The sequence below is a fragment of the Sapajus apella genome, unplaced genomic scaffold, assembly GCF_009761245.1.
Source record: "Sapajus apella isolate SASKATOON/1434 unplaced genomic scaffold, GSC_monkey_1.0 scaffold270, whole genome shotgun sequence".
NCBI classification, from domain to species: Eukaryota; Metazoa; Chordata; class Mammalia; order Primates; family Cebidae; genus Sapajus; species Sapajus apella.
This window is the reverse complement of record NW_022437210.1, coordinates 41,921-55,171: the sequence shown is the minus strand read 5'-3', so window position 1 is coordinate 55,171 and position 13,251 is coordinate 41,921. Positions and strand designations below refer to the sequence as shown.

The window sequence follows — 13,251 nt, the reverse complement described above, 5'->3', positions numbered from 1 at the left end:
TTACTGCATCTGTTCAACTGAAGAGAAAATATGGCATGGTAAGTATAAGGCATGAAAAGTGGAAAGTGAGGCAGGAACACATGGCACACATGTAGATGCTGGTGTACTGTGTGGGTTCAGAGGACAGACTCGGGGATGAGAGAGGGGAAGGGATGTAATATGATGAGAGAGGACAGAGACCCCACACAGAGGCCAGGAAAACAGCCCAACACAGCATCAAAGGCCAGGGGGCATGAACCAGTCAAGTGTCCATTACACATCAGGTGCCCATGACCTACATCATGGGATTGAAGAAAACACACGAAGAAACAGGTAGGACCTAAGGGTTTCATAAGCTCAGCACTCACTGTGGAGAAGACGTCTGTCTCATCAGGCAGCTCCTAACACTCACCTCAAAGCGATGCTGCCCATCACTGAGGATCCTGGCATCATTCTCATGTGATGCAAATGTGATGGACAAGCCCTGACCAAACCAGCCTCCTCTGGTCACCTGAAAGGGGACAGAGAGTAGAAACAGAAGACCCCCAAAGAGGGAAGATACTCACAGGGGGGAAAGAGGATGTAAGGTAAAAAAAGATGCAAAAAAATAAGGAATGGGAGAGTGGGTGTCCTTCTGGGTGTGGGGCTAACCTGATGCAGATAGGTGTCGGAATCCTCATGCATGTCATAGATAAAGGCAGTGTTCATCCCCTTGATGTCTGTGACTTGGCCAAATAGGTTGGTAACCATAGAAAATCTTTTGGGGTCATTCTTGGACACACGTGCAGAACAGCAAACAATTGTAGTCACCTGAGGTGGTTCCTTGGCTTCCCGTTCAGTTTTCCTTAGGCCTCAGCTGCTGCCATCACCGCTGGCTCCCCTCCCCATTCCCCTAAATTCCAGATGGGTGTGAGGAGGTCAGGGTGGGAAGAAATAGTGGATTGTGGATTGAGGTGCCATTTCCTACCACTGGCGGTGGCAAGGGGACAGATTCATAAGCTGGCATTGAAGAGGCTCCTGCCCTTTGCACAGTGTGTTTGGTCACCCCAGTGCTCAGGCTGAACCCTGAGAAGAAAGAGGAACTTGACTGTCTACAGAAAGTGACAGTCCTGAGGAGTGTAAGTGCCTGCAGGGTGATCACTAAGGTCACCTGAGAGGGCGAGACAGGAGTCTGGTCCTAGACTCAGGGAACTTCTCCAGCAATTATGCAGCCTGTCATCTGTGCCCCGCATTTCCCTTGCATGTCTGACTTTGGCTTGGAGGAACAGGGTCTGAGGAGTGCGGGGTGAGGAGGTGAGGTCTGGGTGAAGCTCGAGTTGCCAGTTGGCAGGGATAGACCTACCAAACTGGTCCTTGTTGTTTGACCCATTTTCTTGTGCCAAGAGTCCTGGAACGTCGGGGCTGGGGAGCGGAGGGCAGAGGCCTGGCAGAGCCGGTGTCAGCAGGTCTCCTCCATTCTGACGTCACCACTTCAGAACACCTGGAGGAAAGCTGCTCCTCTGTGGAGTCCTCAGGTGTCCATGCAGCTTCTTCTGTTGTCAGCCTTGCCTGTGTGCCTGCGGTGTGTGCCGAGAAGAGATTGGTGGGGAAAAGCATCACCAGGCACTTGCTTGGGCAACCTCTTTCCCCCCTGAAACACACCCGGCCCACTACCCACAGAGCCTGGCCACTGCAGGGAAATTAGAACCATGGCTGTGAAAATCCTCCATGAGTCCAGCATGTCAGGTTCCCAGCCTGAGTCTAGAGGTGCCTCCTTCAATCTCTCTGCCTTTAGAGAGGAGGTGACTCATTATTTTTTCACTGCTTTGGCAGCATCTGTGATTCAACAAACTGCAGCTCTAGCTGTCTGAAAATCCCCCTTGCCTATGTAAACCAGAGTCTGCTGTTATGGCTTGCACTCAAATAACTCAAGCAATTTATTTAGGAATTGTACAGTCCCTGTGGGGAAAGGGAGGAAGAGTTAGATACCATTGCATCTTTCTACCTGCTAAGCAATTTAAAGTGAGATGTTGCTTTTTTTTTTTTAAGATGGAGTTTTACTCTTGTTGCCCATGCTAGAGTGCCATGGCATGTTCTTGGCTCACGACAACCTCTGCCTCCCCAATTCAAGAGATACTTCTTCCTCAGCCTCCCAAGTAGCTGGGATTACAGGCATGCGCCACCATGCCCAGCTAATTTTGTATTTTCAGTAGAGATGGCGTTTCTCTATTTTGGTCAGAGTGGTCTTAAACTCCCAATCTCAGGTGATCTGCCCACCTTAGCCTCCCAAAGTGCTGGGATTACAGGTGTGAGCCACCACACTTGCCTATGAGATGTTGCTTTTTAAAGCCATGGTCCCTCCTGCTTACCTCTTGCCTCCTGCCTTGACAGATGCATGTCTGTCTTCCCTGGAGACAGCTTCAGGCCCAAGGTAGGCACCTGAGCCTTGCACCACGCCCAGGGAGGGGAGGGGAAGATGCAAATAAATGGGGCAGCTGGAAAGAGGCAGGTGGCACTGATTTCTGTGTTTGTTCCAGAAAAAGGAAGGCAAATGTGACTGTTTTTTTTTTCCAGAATCCAGTGGACAAATTGCCAATATTGACAGAACTGTGAGAGATCAGTGTGGCATTCAGCCTTGGGACAGTAATACAGTCTGTGCAAACCACTGCTTCTTGATCCCCACATCTGATAAAGAAGAGGATGGGCTGGCCTACCCGAATTCTAGGTATAAAACTCAGTGTTTCATGTGATCCAGAGCCTCACCACTGCCTATACAGACGTGGGCAAGCAGAGAAGAGGTCTCGAAAATCATGTTAAACAAGCAAAGTCATACTTATGGGACTTATGGTGCAGTGGCACCCTCTTCTGCAGCCTCTTCTGGATTGGCTAATGGAGGTACATGAGGTCTATAGACTTCACAGGGAGATAGTTTACTTTGCACAGGATTGCTTTGAACAATACATGACAGCACAGAATGTTGTAAAAACACTTTTACAGATGACTGTGATTTTATCTTTATTTACTGCAGCCAAACTTGAGGAAATCTGTTCTTCAAAGTTGCAGCAGTGTGCAACTTTGGGGCTTGTTTAGGACATAAAATTCTTACTGTGGAATGAATGAGTATGAAGGCCCCTGAGTGGTGTTTAAGTCCCCTGGCCACTGTGTCCTGGCTGAATGTATACATGCAGGTGGCGTCTCTAAATGACTTATATAAAGTGCTATTGCCACAGCATCCCCAGCAAATGTTTACAGATTGTGGAGCTTTCAGATCTCTGTGTGCTGGATGTTGACTGCTTAGATTTTTCTTAGGATGTACTTGCTGCCTCTGCCTTGTATTTTTCTTCACTTGAATTGACACAAAAGATTTAAGAGCATCAGTGGTGTGACAGAGAGAACTGTGTCAAGTGGATGGTTCCATTTGCCATGGTCATAAGGGAGACTTGGAGCTCAAAACTGAAGCACTTCACAGGGGTTCCTGCTGAAGATACACACAGCATACAGCCCCACAGACACAGCTTGGATTTGCTGGACAAAGCCCAAAGAGAGTCACATCGTCTGAACAAAATAGGATTTCTCCTCTCCCCATTGAGGTCCTCACCCCTCACCACAGAGCAGTAAGATACACGACAGAGGACAGGGAACACTGTGGCCACACCAGCATTCTCCACCAAAGACAGTTGTGTGGAAGGGGCTGCTCAGCTCTGTTCTGTCTACGGCAGCAGAGGCGTGTGTTAGCTTTTACAGACATGTAAATGGAAGATTGCATCTATTCTGCAGTAGAAGTATTTCTGTGGATGGCATTGGACAGGGAGAAGTGGTTTTTATTGACTGCTTAGACTTTTTTTTTTTTTTAGATGGGATTTCACTTTTGTTGCCCAGGCTGCAGTGCAATGGTGAGATCTTAGCTCACTGCAACTTCTGCCTCCCAGGTTCAAGTGATTCTCCTGCCTCAGCCTCCCCATCAGCAAGGAATAAAAAAACACCTACCACCACACCCAGCTAATTTTTTGTATTTTTAGTAGAGATGGGGTTTCACCATGTTGGTCAGGCTGGTCTCAAACTGCTGACCTCAGGTGATCTCAAACTGCTGACCTCAGGTGATCCACCCACCTCAGCCACCCAAAGTTCTCAGATTTCAGGTATGAGCCACTGTGCCTGGCTGCTCAGACTTTTAAAATAAGTGAGTCAAATACATCTGCCTCCTCCAGACACCAGTGAGTGCTCCAGAGGCTGTCAAGGAGGATGACACTAGACTTGATTGGTTGTTGACACATAGCACTGGCTTGAAGGTGAGGAGCAGAGCTGTTGTTGTTGGTCTGTCCTTGGGAGTTCTGCGCTGTGTGGCACTAAGTGGAGCAGGTGGTGGCTGTGAGCAAAAGCATTTTGTGATGCAGAGCCCACAGCTAGCTGGACTGGGCCTGTGCTTCTTACACTATCAGTTGACAATGCACAATACCTTTTACGAATGTTTGTTTTCTAAGTGATGCTACATCTATCCTTTTATTTCTTTTCTTTTCTTTTTTTTTTTGAGATGGAGTCTCGCTCTGTCACGCAGGCTTCCAGGCTGAAGTGCAGAGGCACGATCTTGGCTCACTACATTTTCTGCCTCCTGAGTTCAAGTGATTCTCCTGACTCAGTCTCTTCAGCACCATCGATGGCAGTGGTGCCGAAGTCATTTCCGTTCAATGGGATTCTTAGGTATAATTTCTTTCCTAGTCCTGGCTAAAAGTCAAAAAGAATCTGTAATCAGCATTATTTAATACTCTTTTCTCCTTACCCAAATCTTATTGTAAAGAATAAATGTACTAGGCATGGTGGCTCATGCCTGTAATCCCAGCATTTTGGGAGGCCAATGCAGGCAGATCACCAGGTCAGGAGTTTGGAACCAGGCTAGCCAATATGGTGAAACCCCACCTCTACTAAAAATACAAAAATTAGCTGGGCATGGTGGCACACACCTGTAATCACAGCCACTCAGGGTGCTAAGGGAGGAGGCTCATTTGAACCTGGGAGGTGGAGGTTGCAGTGAGCTGAGATCGTGCCATTGCACTCCAGCCTGGTGACGTAGTGAGACTATGTCTCAAAAAAAAAAAATTAAATTTGTTTGGAGAACTTGTTATTGTAGTGGCCTAAAGCTGTGATTTTAAGAAGAAAAACACAGTAAAGTTCTATGTAGCCGAAGGGCATGGTGTCGGTATGGTCACTGGCCATTGATGGTACCACTAAGTGCCTTACTAATGGTCACTGTCCACCTGAAGGCCTAATGTGTACAGTTCACATCATTGTTATTAGTATTATTTTGAGATGGAGTCTTGCTCTGTCACTCAGGGTGGGGTGTAGTGGTGCAATCTCAGGTCACTGCAAACTCTGCCTCCTGAGTTCAAGTGATTCTCCTGCCTCAGCCTCCTGAGTAGCTGGGATTAGAAGCATTTCATCATATTTTGTTGGATATTATTGAGGTGGTGGCCTTATTGAGTCTTGTTTTTCACTTCTAACAATGCTTCAGCATGTATGCCTACATACAAGGGAGGCTGAATGAATAAATAACATGTATTTTTTTTAAAGCCATGCCTTTGGATTAGGGCAAGCTCTAAGATATTTAAGTGAATTCCCTGAGGAATGTGAACACTGTAAACAGGTGGGTGCATTATTCTCTGCTGCCCTCTCCCCAAAGAGCCATCATTCACCTTCCTCCACCCTACCCCCTGCACTGGGAGGTGACCACAATAGGCATGGCCTGTGCTCCTTCACCATCTTGCTTCTCTTTGTTGAATAACACCACCAAATGATGAATAACACCACCTGCTGATAACAGGCATGTGTAGAAGATGGGAGTGTGGAGGAGAAGTAACTCAGGGTTTCATTTCCCTCACTCCCTCTGGGCAGCTCTGCGGTTCTGTAATCACTTCAGGCCTCTACCTACAGCCACAGGCATGTGGGGCTGCCCTAGTGAAAGCTGCAGATTTCCCTGAGTTCTGGAAACTGTTCCCTTCCTTGTGCTTTTGTCATCCCAGGGAGCTTCTCTGCCTTTGTCGCTTTCTTAGCCCTGCTGGCACCTGTGTAAAAGGTGCCATCTCAGGCCTGGCACAGTGACTTCTTTCAAGCTGTGCTAAGATATTACAAACTATTAAGAGAACATGGAGGTTGGGCGCTGTGGCTCATACCTGTAATCCCAGAAATTTGGGAGACCGAGGTGGGTGGATCGACTGTGGTCAGGAGTTCAAGACCAGCCTGATCAACATGGAGAAACTCTGTCTCTTCTAAACACACAATTAGCCAGGCATATTGGTGCATGCCTGTAATCCCAGCTACTTGGAAGACTGAGGCAGGAAAATTGCTTGAACCCAGGCAACAGAGGTTACGGTGAACCAAGATGACACCATTAGACTCCAGCCTGGCCAACAATAATGAAACTTCATCTCAAAAAAAAAGAAAAAAAAAAGTGTCATCTCTTTTCTGCCAGGTCCCTGACTGACCACAGGGTTCTTCTACAAAAGGATAAGTAACAAGAATGTATTTAAGACATTGCACTAACATGTCTATTCACGATGTTAATTCAAAAAATTGACTTATTACAATTAAAGGGGAAAATAGGGTGTTCGAGAAACAGAGCAGGAAGAAAGGAAGATGAAGATGGAAACAATCAATTTGGGGTGTCTGAGAAGCCCCAAGTGCAGAGGCTACCTGAGTCTTTAGAGGAAAAGAAACAGAACACAAGACCCAAGAGCGAGAGACAGAGCCTGGCCAGAGCAGGATGGTAACGGCTCTCCTACAGGGTACTATTCCTGTAAATCTCTGATAAGAGGGATGAGGTCAGCATGTGAAAATACAGACACACACAACATGGAGCCAACAGAGGATGGAGAGCTGCCATTCTCAGCCCTTGGCCTCCATGGACTTGGAGAAAGGCTTAGCCTGGAGAAGTGTGAGGCCTCCGACCTGGAGCAGCACCCACCCCTAAAGATCAGGCACAAATCACAGCACAAGGAGGGATCCAGACAAATAGACAAGAAATGACCACAGCAGGAACTTTGTGGAGCATAGAGCGAGGGCGCACACCACTCAGCACCTGCCCCTCCACCCACCCTTTTCTCCCCAACCTGCCCCTGCCTCAGCACAGCAAATCCTCAGAATCCAAAAAAGAGAATCTTACCTCCATGTTCCTTTTTTTTTTTTGAAAGAGTTTTGTTCTCGCCACCCAGGCTGGAATGCACTGGTATGATTTCAGCTCATGGCAAACTCTGCCACTCTGTTCAAGTGATTCTCTCACCTCAGTCTCCTGAGTAGCTGGGATTACAGGTGCCCACCACCATGACTAGCTAATTTTTGTATTTTTTAGAGATAGGGTTTTGCCATGTTAGCCAGACTGGTCTTGAACTCCTGACCTCAGGTGATTCACCTGCCTCAGCCTCCCAAAGTGTTGGGATTACAAGTGTGAGCCACTGTGCCCAGTCTCCATGTTCCCTTAATAGTTTGTAATATCTTAGCACAGCTTCAAAGAAAGGATGTGAGAACAATAATTCATAGAGCAAGACATCTATTTAGGGCGAGTGAGTGACAGGGGAGATCTGGGAGGCAAACACTGTAACCCTTTCATTGTCAGAAAAGGAAGGCTGATCCAGGGAAGTGGCCCACAGGACTGAATATTGGGACTATGTGGAAGGGTTTCTTGAGTTCTGACTGGAGAGTTCAATCCATTTACATTTAAAGTAATTACTGATAAGGAAGAACTTAGTTCTGTAATGGTGATGTTGGTTTTATGCATGTCTTATAGCTCTTTCATCCCTCATCTCCTTTATTCCAACCTTCCTTTGTGTTTATTTTTTATTTTTTTCTTTTTTGGGGGGTGGGTGGTAAAAAAACCTTTAATGAAGATTCAAGGTTTGTAAGGAAGACACAGAGGGCCGGCGCTCAGCCCCAGCCTCCTAACATGCACATGGCTCCCTGAAGGTTCCCCAGTCGATGCTGCTGCTGCTGTTTTCAAACCTTATCGCATCTGTGCTCATCGTTAAGTGTCATCATCAATGAGCAGTTCATGGTGGCACAAGGGACAGAAATTTGTCTTGCTTAGCCAGGGCAGAATGCAGCTGGAATGGAAAAGGTTATGGCAAGGCATCTTAATGGCAATCTTTTCCTCCTCAAATTCCAAAAGACACACGGGGCACTTGAGCTCAGCCTGAGAGCCTCTGATGACTATCCTGGGGAGGTTCTCAACAACAGTCTTGGCAGATGATGGACACAGATGGTGGTCCCAATCTACTACCAACCCCAAGGCTTCAAAGTCCATCTTATTGAAAAGTGACCTTACGGGCTCCAGCAGCATGTTGGTTCAAGTCTCCTGCTTGGGGTCCGATGGCTCACAGTTGTGTTTATCGAAATAGGATGCCATGGCTGTCCAGCCATCTCACACAGCTCTTGGATCCTGTGGGTTTTTTCTAGTGACATGTTTCAATTGCATTCTCATTTTCTTTTGTGCATATTTTCCTTGTGATTACTGTGGTATTACATGTAACAATATAGTTATAACAATCTTGAATTCAAACCAACTTCAATCACATAGGAAAACTCTGCTCCTTTACATCTTTTTCCATCCCAGATTTTACATTATTGATGTCACATATTACACCTCAGAAGTCTGACAGGCTGGAAATTCACAATGTTGCAGTCATCAGTCTGAAATTTGTAGACCAGGCTGGCAGACTGGAAATCTAAACTGTAGTTGCTACTGTCATCTTGAGGTGGATTTTTTTCTTCTCTTGGAAGCCTCATAGTTTGCTCAAAGGCCTTCAACTCATTCAAAACGCCTCATCCACATTTTTGAGGGTAATTTTGTTTTCATAAAATCAACTGAGGCTAAGTGCAGTGGCTCTCACCTGCAATCCCAAAACTTTGGGATGCTGAGGCAGGTGGATCACCTGAGGTCAGGAGTTTGAGATCAGTCTGACCAACACGGTGAAACCCCATCTCTATTAAAAATATGAAATAACTGAATGTGGTGGTGGTGCATGCCTGTAATCCTAGCTGCTTGGGAGGTTGAGGCAGGAGAATCAGTTGAGCCTGGGAAGTGGAGGTTGCAGTGAACCGAGATTGTGTCATTGCACTCCAGCCTGGGTGACAGAGTAAGACTCCGTCTCAGGAAAAAAAAAATCAATTGATATCAGATTTTAACCAGAACTGTAAAACACCATCATAGCAACATATACATTTAGTGTTTGATTAAATAACTAGGTACTATGGTTTAGTCAAATTAACACATAAGACCAACCATCCCATGCTTGTGAACTTGGCACCCATAAATCTTTTCCTAAACCATACTTAGTCTCCAAATAAAAACAATTATAAAGTCATAATTTTGCCAATGATAATACAATATCTTACATCCAACTAAAAACACACCAACATTTTCCCCAGAAAAAGATTCAAACTGAATGCATGATATGCACTCTTCTCTTTGATATACTGTAAACTAAATACCATGTTTAATAAAAGTTAAACCATCATTAATAAAAGGGAACTATTATTAGCACATCTTATATTTTGTTGTAAGATAAGAAAACAATGAAAACAAAGGTGTTTGCTTAATACATGTATGGATATATACACACAAACATAAATATCTTTATAAAAATTAAGGAAGTAATAGAACATTTACCGTCTCTATTTCTGTAACTGGTCACATGGTTACAGCTGGTAACTTATTTATTTACTTATTTATTTATTTGAAACACGGTCTTGTTCTGTTGCCCAGGCTGGAGTGCAGTGTCATTGCCTTGGCTCACTGCAACCTCCAACTCCTGGGCCCAAGTGATCCTCCTACCTCAGTCTCCTAAGTAGCTGAGACCACAAGCACACCACCAAGACTGACTAATTTTTTGTATTTATTTCAGTAAAGATGGAGTTTCAGCATGTTGTCCAGGTTGGTCTCACATTCCTAGACTTAAGCAATCCACCCACCTCAGCCTCCAAATTGCTGGCATTACAGGCATGTGCCACCATGCTGGCCACAACTAGTATTTATAAATAGGTTCTTTCACTAACCATACCATATTTCCATTACTTTCAGCAAGTCCCTCTGCTGATCAGGTTTCTTTTCTTGCTTGGGTGACTCAAAAATTTATTCCTGAAGGGTTTGGGTCATTAGTAGTCCTGCCTGATTTGGGCTGTTGTAGTTTTTATTGACTTTAATTATAGGGCAGAGTATTACTAAGAGATGCTCTAACACCTCACCTGTATTCTAAACAGTCTTATTTGCTACCAGTGTGTAGTAGCAGACCAATTTCCCCCTGATGACCAGGAGCAATCACCCCAGACAGTGCAGTAACCCCTTCCTTTGCCCGTTGATTCAGAAGCATGAGGAGCTGAAGGGGCTGGGTGGCTGTCTTAGCTTCCAGCTCAGTGGAATCATTTCTGTGTTCCCTGAGGGGGCATTCCTCCCTTTGGAAAACCTTTAGACCCTCAGGACATAATATTGTGGGGACAGGAAGCAAAGATTTTGCAAGTGGGACTCCATGGGTAACAGTGAATCTTGCGACTCTCATTTTTATTTGGTAATTTCTGGACACATGGATCTTGGCTATGGGATGAACAGAACCATATAATGGACGCTGATTCAGAGCATATGCAATTCTGGAGAAAGTTGTATAAAAACCAGCACGTTATTGCCACCTGGCTGACACTGTAACTGCATGCTCAAAAAGCCATACTGCCCTTCTGTAAAACCAGCTGCTTCAGCATGATGGAGAACTCAGTAAGACCTGTGAATTTCATGGGCCCATTGTGACACTTAATTTTCTGTGAATTGCTTAATCCCAAGCAACACTGTATAGGATACCATATAGTAAACATGGCAATCTAAAGTCCATGAATGTTGCTTTGGCAGAAGCACTACTTGCGGGGAAAATAAGTTTGTATCCCGAGGAAACATCTGTTTCAGGAAGAACAAACCCCTGCCCCTTCCTCGATGGTAACTGTTCAATGTAATCAACCTGCTCCAGTGGCTGGCTAATCACCTCTGGGAATGGTGTCATATTGGAGACTCAGTGTAGGTTTCTGCTGATGGCAGATTTGGTACGTACCCAGCAGTGGTTGTAGCCAGGTGGGCTTTGGTGAGTAGAAATCTATGTTACTGAGCCCATGCATGATCTCCACCCGTACTACCGTGGCCATTTTGTTCATGAGTCCACTAACCAAAGAGGATGACAGGTATACAAACAATGAGTCATCCTATCCACTTTATCAAAACCTCTCCTGCTGAGGTCACCTTTTGGAATTAGTCACATGAGAGACAGGTATCTGTACATTTTTTGTACATTTAGAAAGGTCTATCAACATAGCTTATCCCCAGAACCTCTTGCCAACAATTTTCCAATCATGTTCTTTAAAATTCTCTGACCATCCATCAAGCCAATGGCTATAGCCTATGAACCCATATACAGTCACATCTGTGTTCATGTCTCTTTTCAAGCAAAATTAATAACCAGCTACACTACTCAAAGTTCTGTCTACTGGGAATATCTCCTTTCAATACAATTCTTCAGGATGTCCCAGAAGAGATGTCTGCATACCATACAGAACTATCTATACACAGATCTTCTTTTTCCCTTCCTGAGTCAACTAATTATAATGAACTCTCCTATGAGGCCATAGATACAGGCTAGGGGAGAAAGGTAATGTAGCAGAACTGGAAGCCATGAGCAATTGAGCCATTTCCTGGTGTCCTGTAATTGTGCCTTCTGGGCTTCCTTCAACCTGATCTCCAGTATACCAGTTCCTTTAAAAGCTGATGGAATGCTGCTGTGCACACTCAACATTATGGCTTGTGGGTCAGACAACACCAAATTAATGATGGGTAGCTCAGGTCGCATAGCCATTTGGTGGCCCTTAGTGACTCATTCAGTCTCTACTAAGACCCAGTTGCAAGCCAAAAGCTTTTCTCAAAGGGAGAGTTGTTATCTGCAGAGGGTGGCAGGGCATTGCTCGTGGCTCCCAGTCCTGCCACATTACCTTTTCTCTCAAAGCATGCATCTAAAGTTATTCTGTGATTCACTTACAGGAGGCTGCCAAAGGCTCCAAGTAGTTCTCTATCTGCCTCTGTCAATTCAATCTCTGTTGGATCCATTGGATCATTTTATTCAAGTGGCAGAGTAACTTGCACAGCATCCTGAACCTGTTGCAGAGCCTTCTTATGTTCTGGGCCCCACTGAAAACTAGCAGCTTTTCAGGTCACTCAGTAAATGGGCTAGAGTAGCACACCCAAATGAGGAATACACTGCCTCTGAAATGACAGTGTAGTGGGTATTGTGCCTGCTTGTTGGCTGTAGGAGGAGCCAGATGCAACACATTATCTGTTACCTTAGAAGGACTATCTTAATCTGCCCCCATCAAAATTCTAGACCCCTAGAATTTTCTACCAGGAGGGTGGGGGGTTCCTTATTTTTATCAGATACATTTCCCATGCTCTGACACACAAACTTATTTTTAATAAGTCTAGAGTAGTTGCTTCTTCTTGTTTACTAGATCCAGTCTGTGTAATGTCATCCATGGAATGGGTCATGGCAGTGTCTTAAGGATGGGAAACGTGATCAAGTTTCTTGCAGACTAAATTATAATATAGGGCTGCAGAATTGATATATCCCTGCAGTAGGACAGTGTACATGTATTACTGGTCTTGGCAGTCGAAAGTAAAATCTTTAAAATTCATCTGTTTTCCACACTGATCAAATAAACGAGTTGAATGGGCATCTGAGGGGAATTGTTTTGCCTGTATACTTTAACCTTTTGATGATGGCACTAATCACTGTACTCCCTCCAGAAATGCAGTATTCCATGTGGTTTACTATATTTCTAAATAGAATTAGTTCTACTGGATTCCACTTATTCATTTTTGCCTTCTCTCATGGGGAGGAATGATAGGTGCAAGTAAATACAGCACTTTCAATTGAAACATTCAGGTATTTGCATTGGGATTCATCAAGGAAACAACTCAACCCATGGAACTTTAGATACTACAGGTTTCTGGCTCCCTGCCAAAAGTAATTGCAACCCTGGCAAAGTGGGAGGTTAGATCCCTATACATACCCCCAGGAAAGAGGCTGAATCCACAGTTCGAAACAGTGATGATCTGCACGCCCCACTTCCATATGGCTTCACAGGATGAGATTCTGTTGGCTGGGAATTCCAGCCACCTGCAGCAGTGTTGTACCTACCTGGGACAGAGCTCCTCAGGGAGGGGTGGGCCTCCAACTTTCCTGTTTGGTTGACTATGCCATTCCAGCCTTCAAGCTTCACAGTGTC

The 13,251-nt window shown here is 45.1% G+C and overlaps 2 pseudogenes; one reads left to right on the top strand and one right to left on the bottom strand.

The window, feature by feature from the left end:
- Window positions 1-1,184: 1,184 nt before the first annotated feature.
- Window positions 1,185-6,022, top strand: LOC116545443 (annotated as a pseudogene).
- A 1,659-nt stretch (window positions 6,023-7,681) lies between these two features.
- Window positions 7,682-8,344, bottom strand: LOC116545449 (annotated as a pseudogene).
- Between the last annotated feature and the right edge of the window lie 4,907 nt (window positions 8,345-13,251).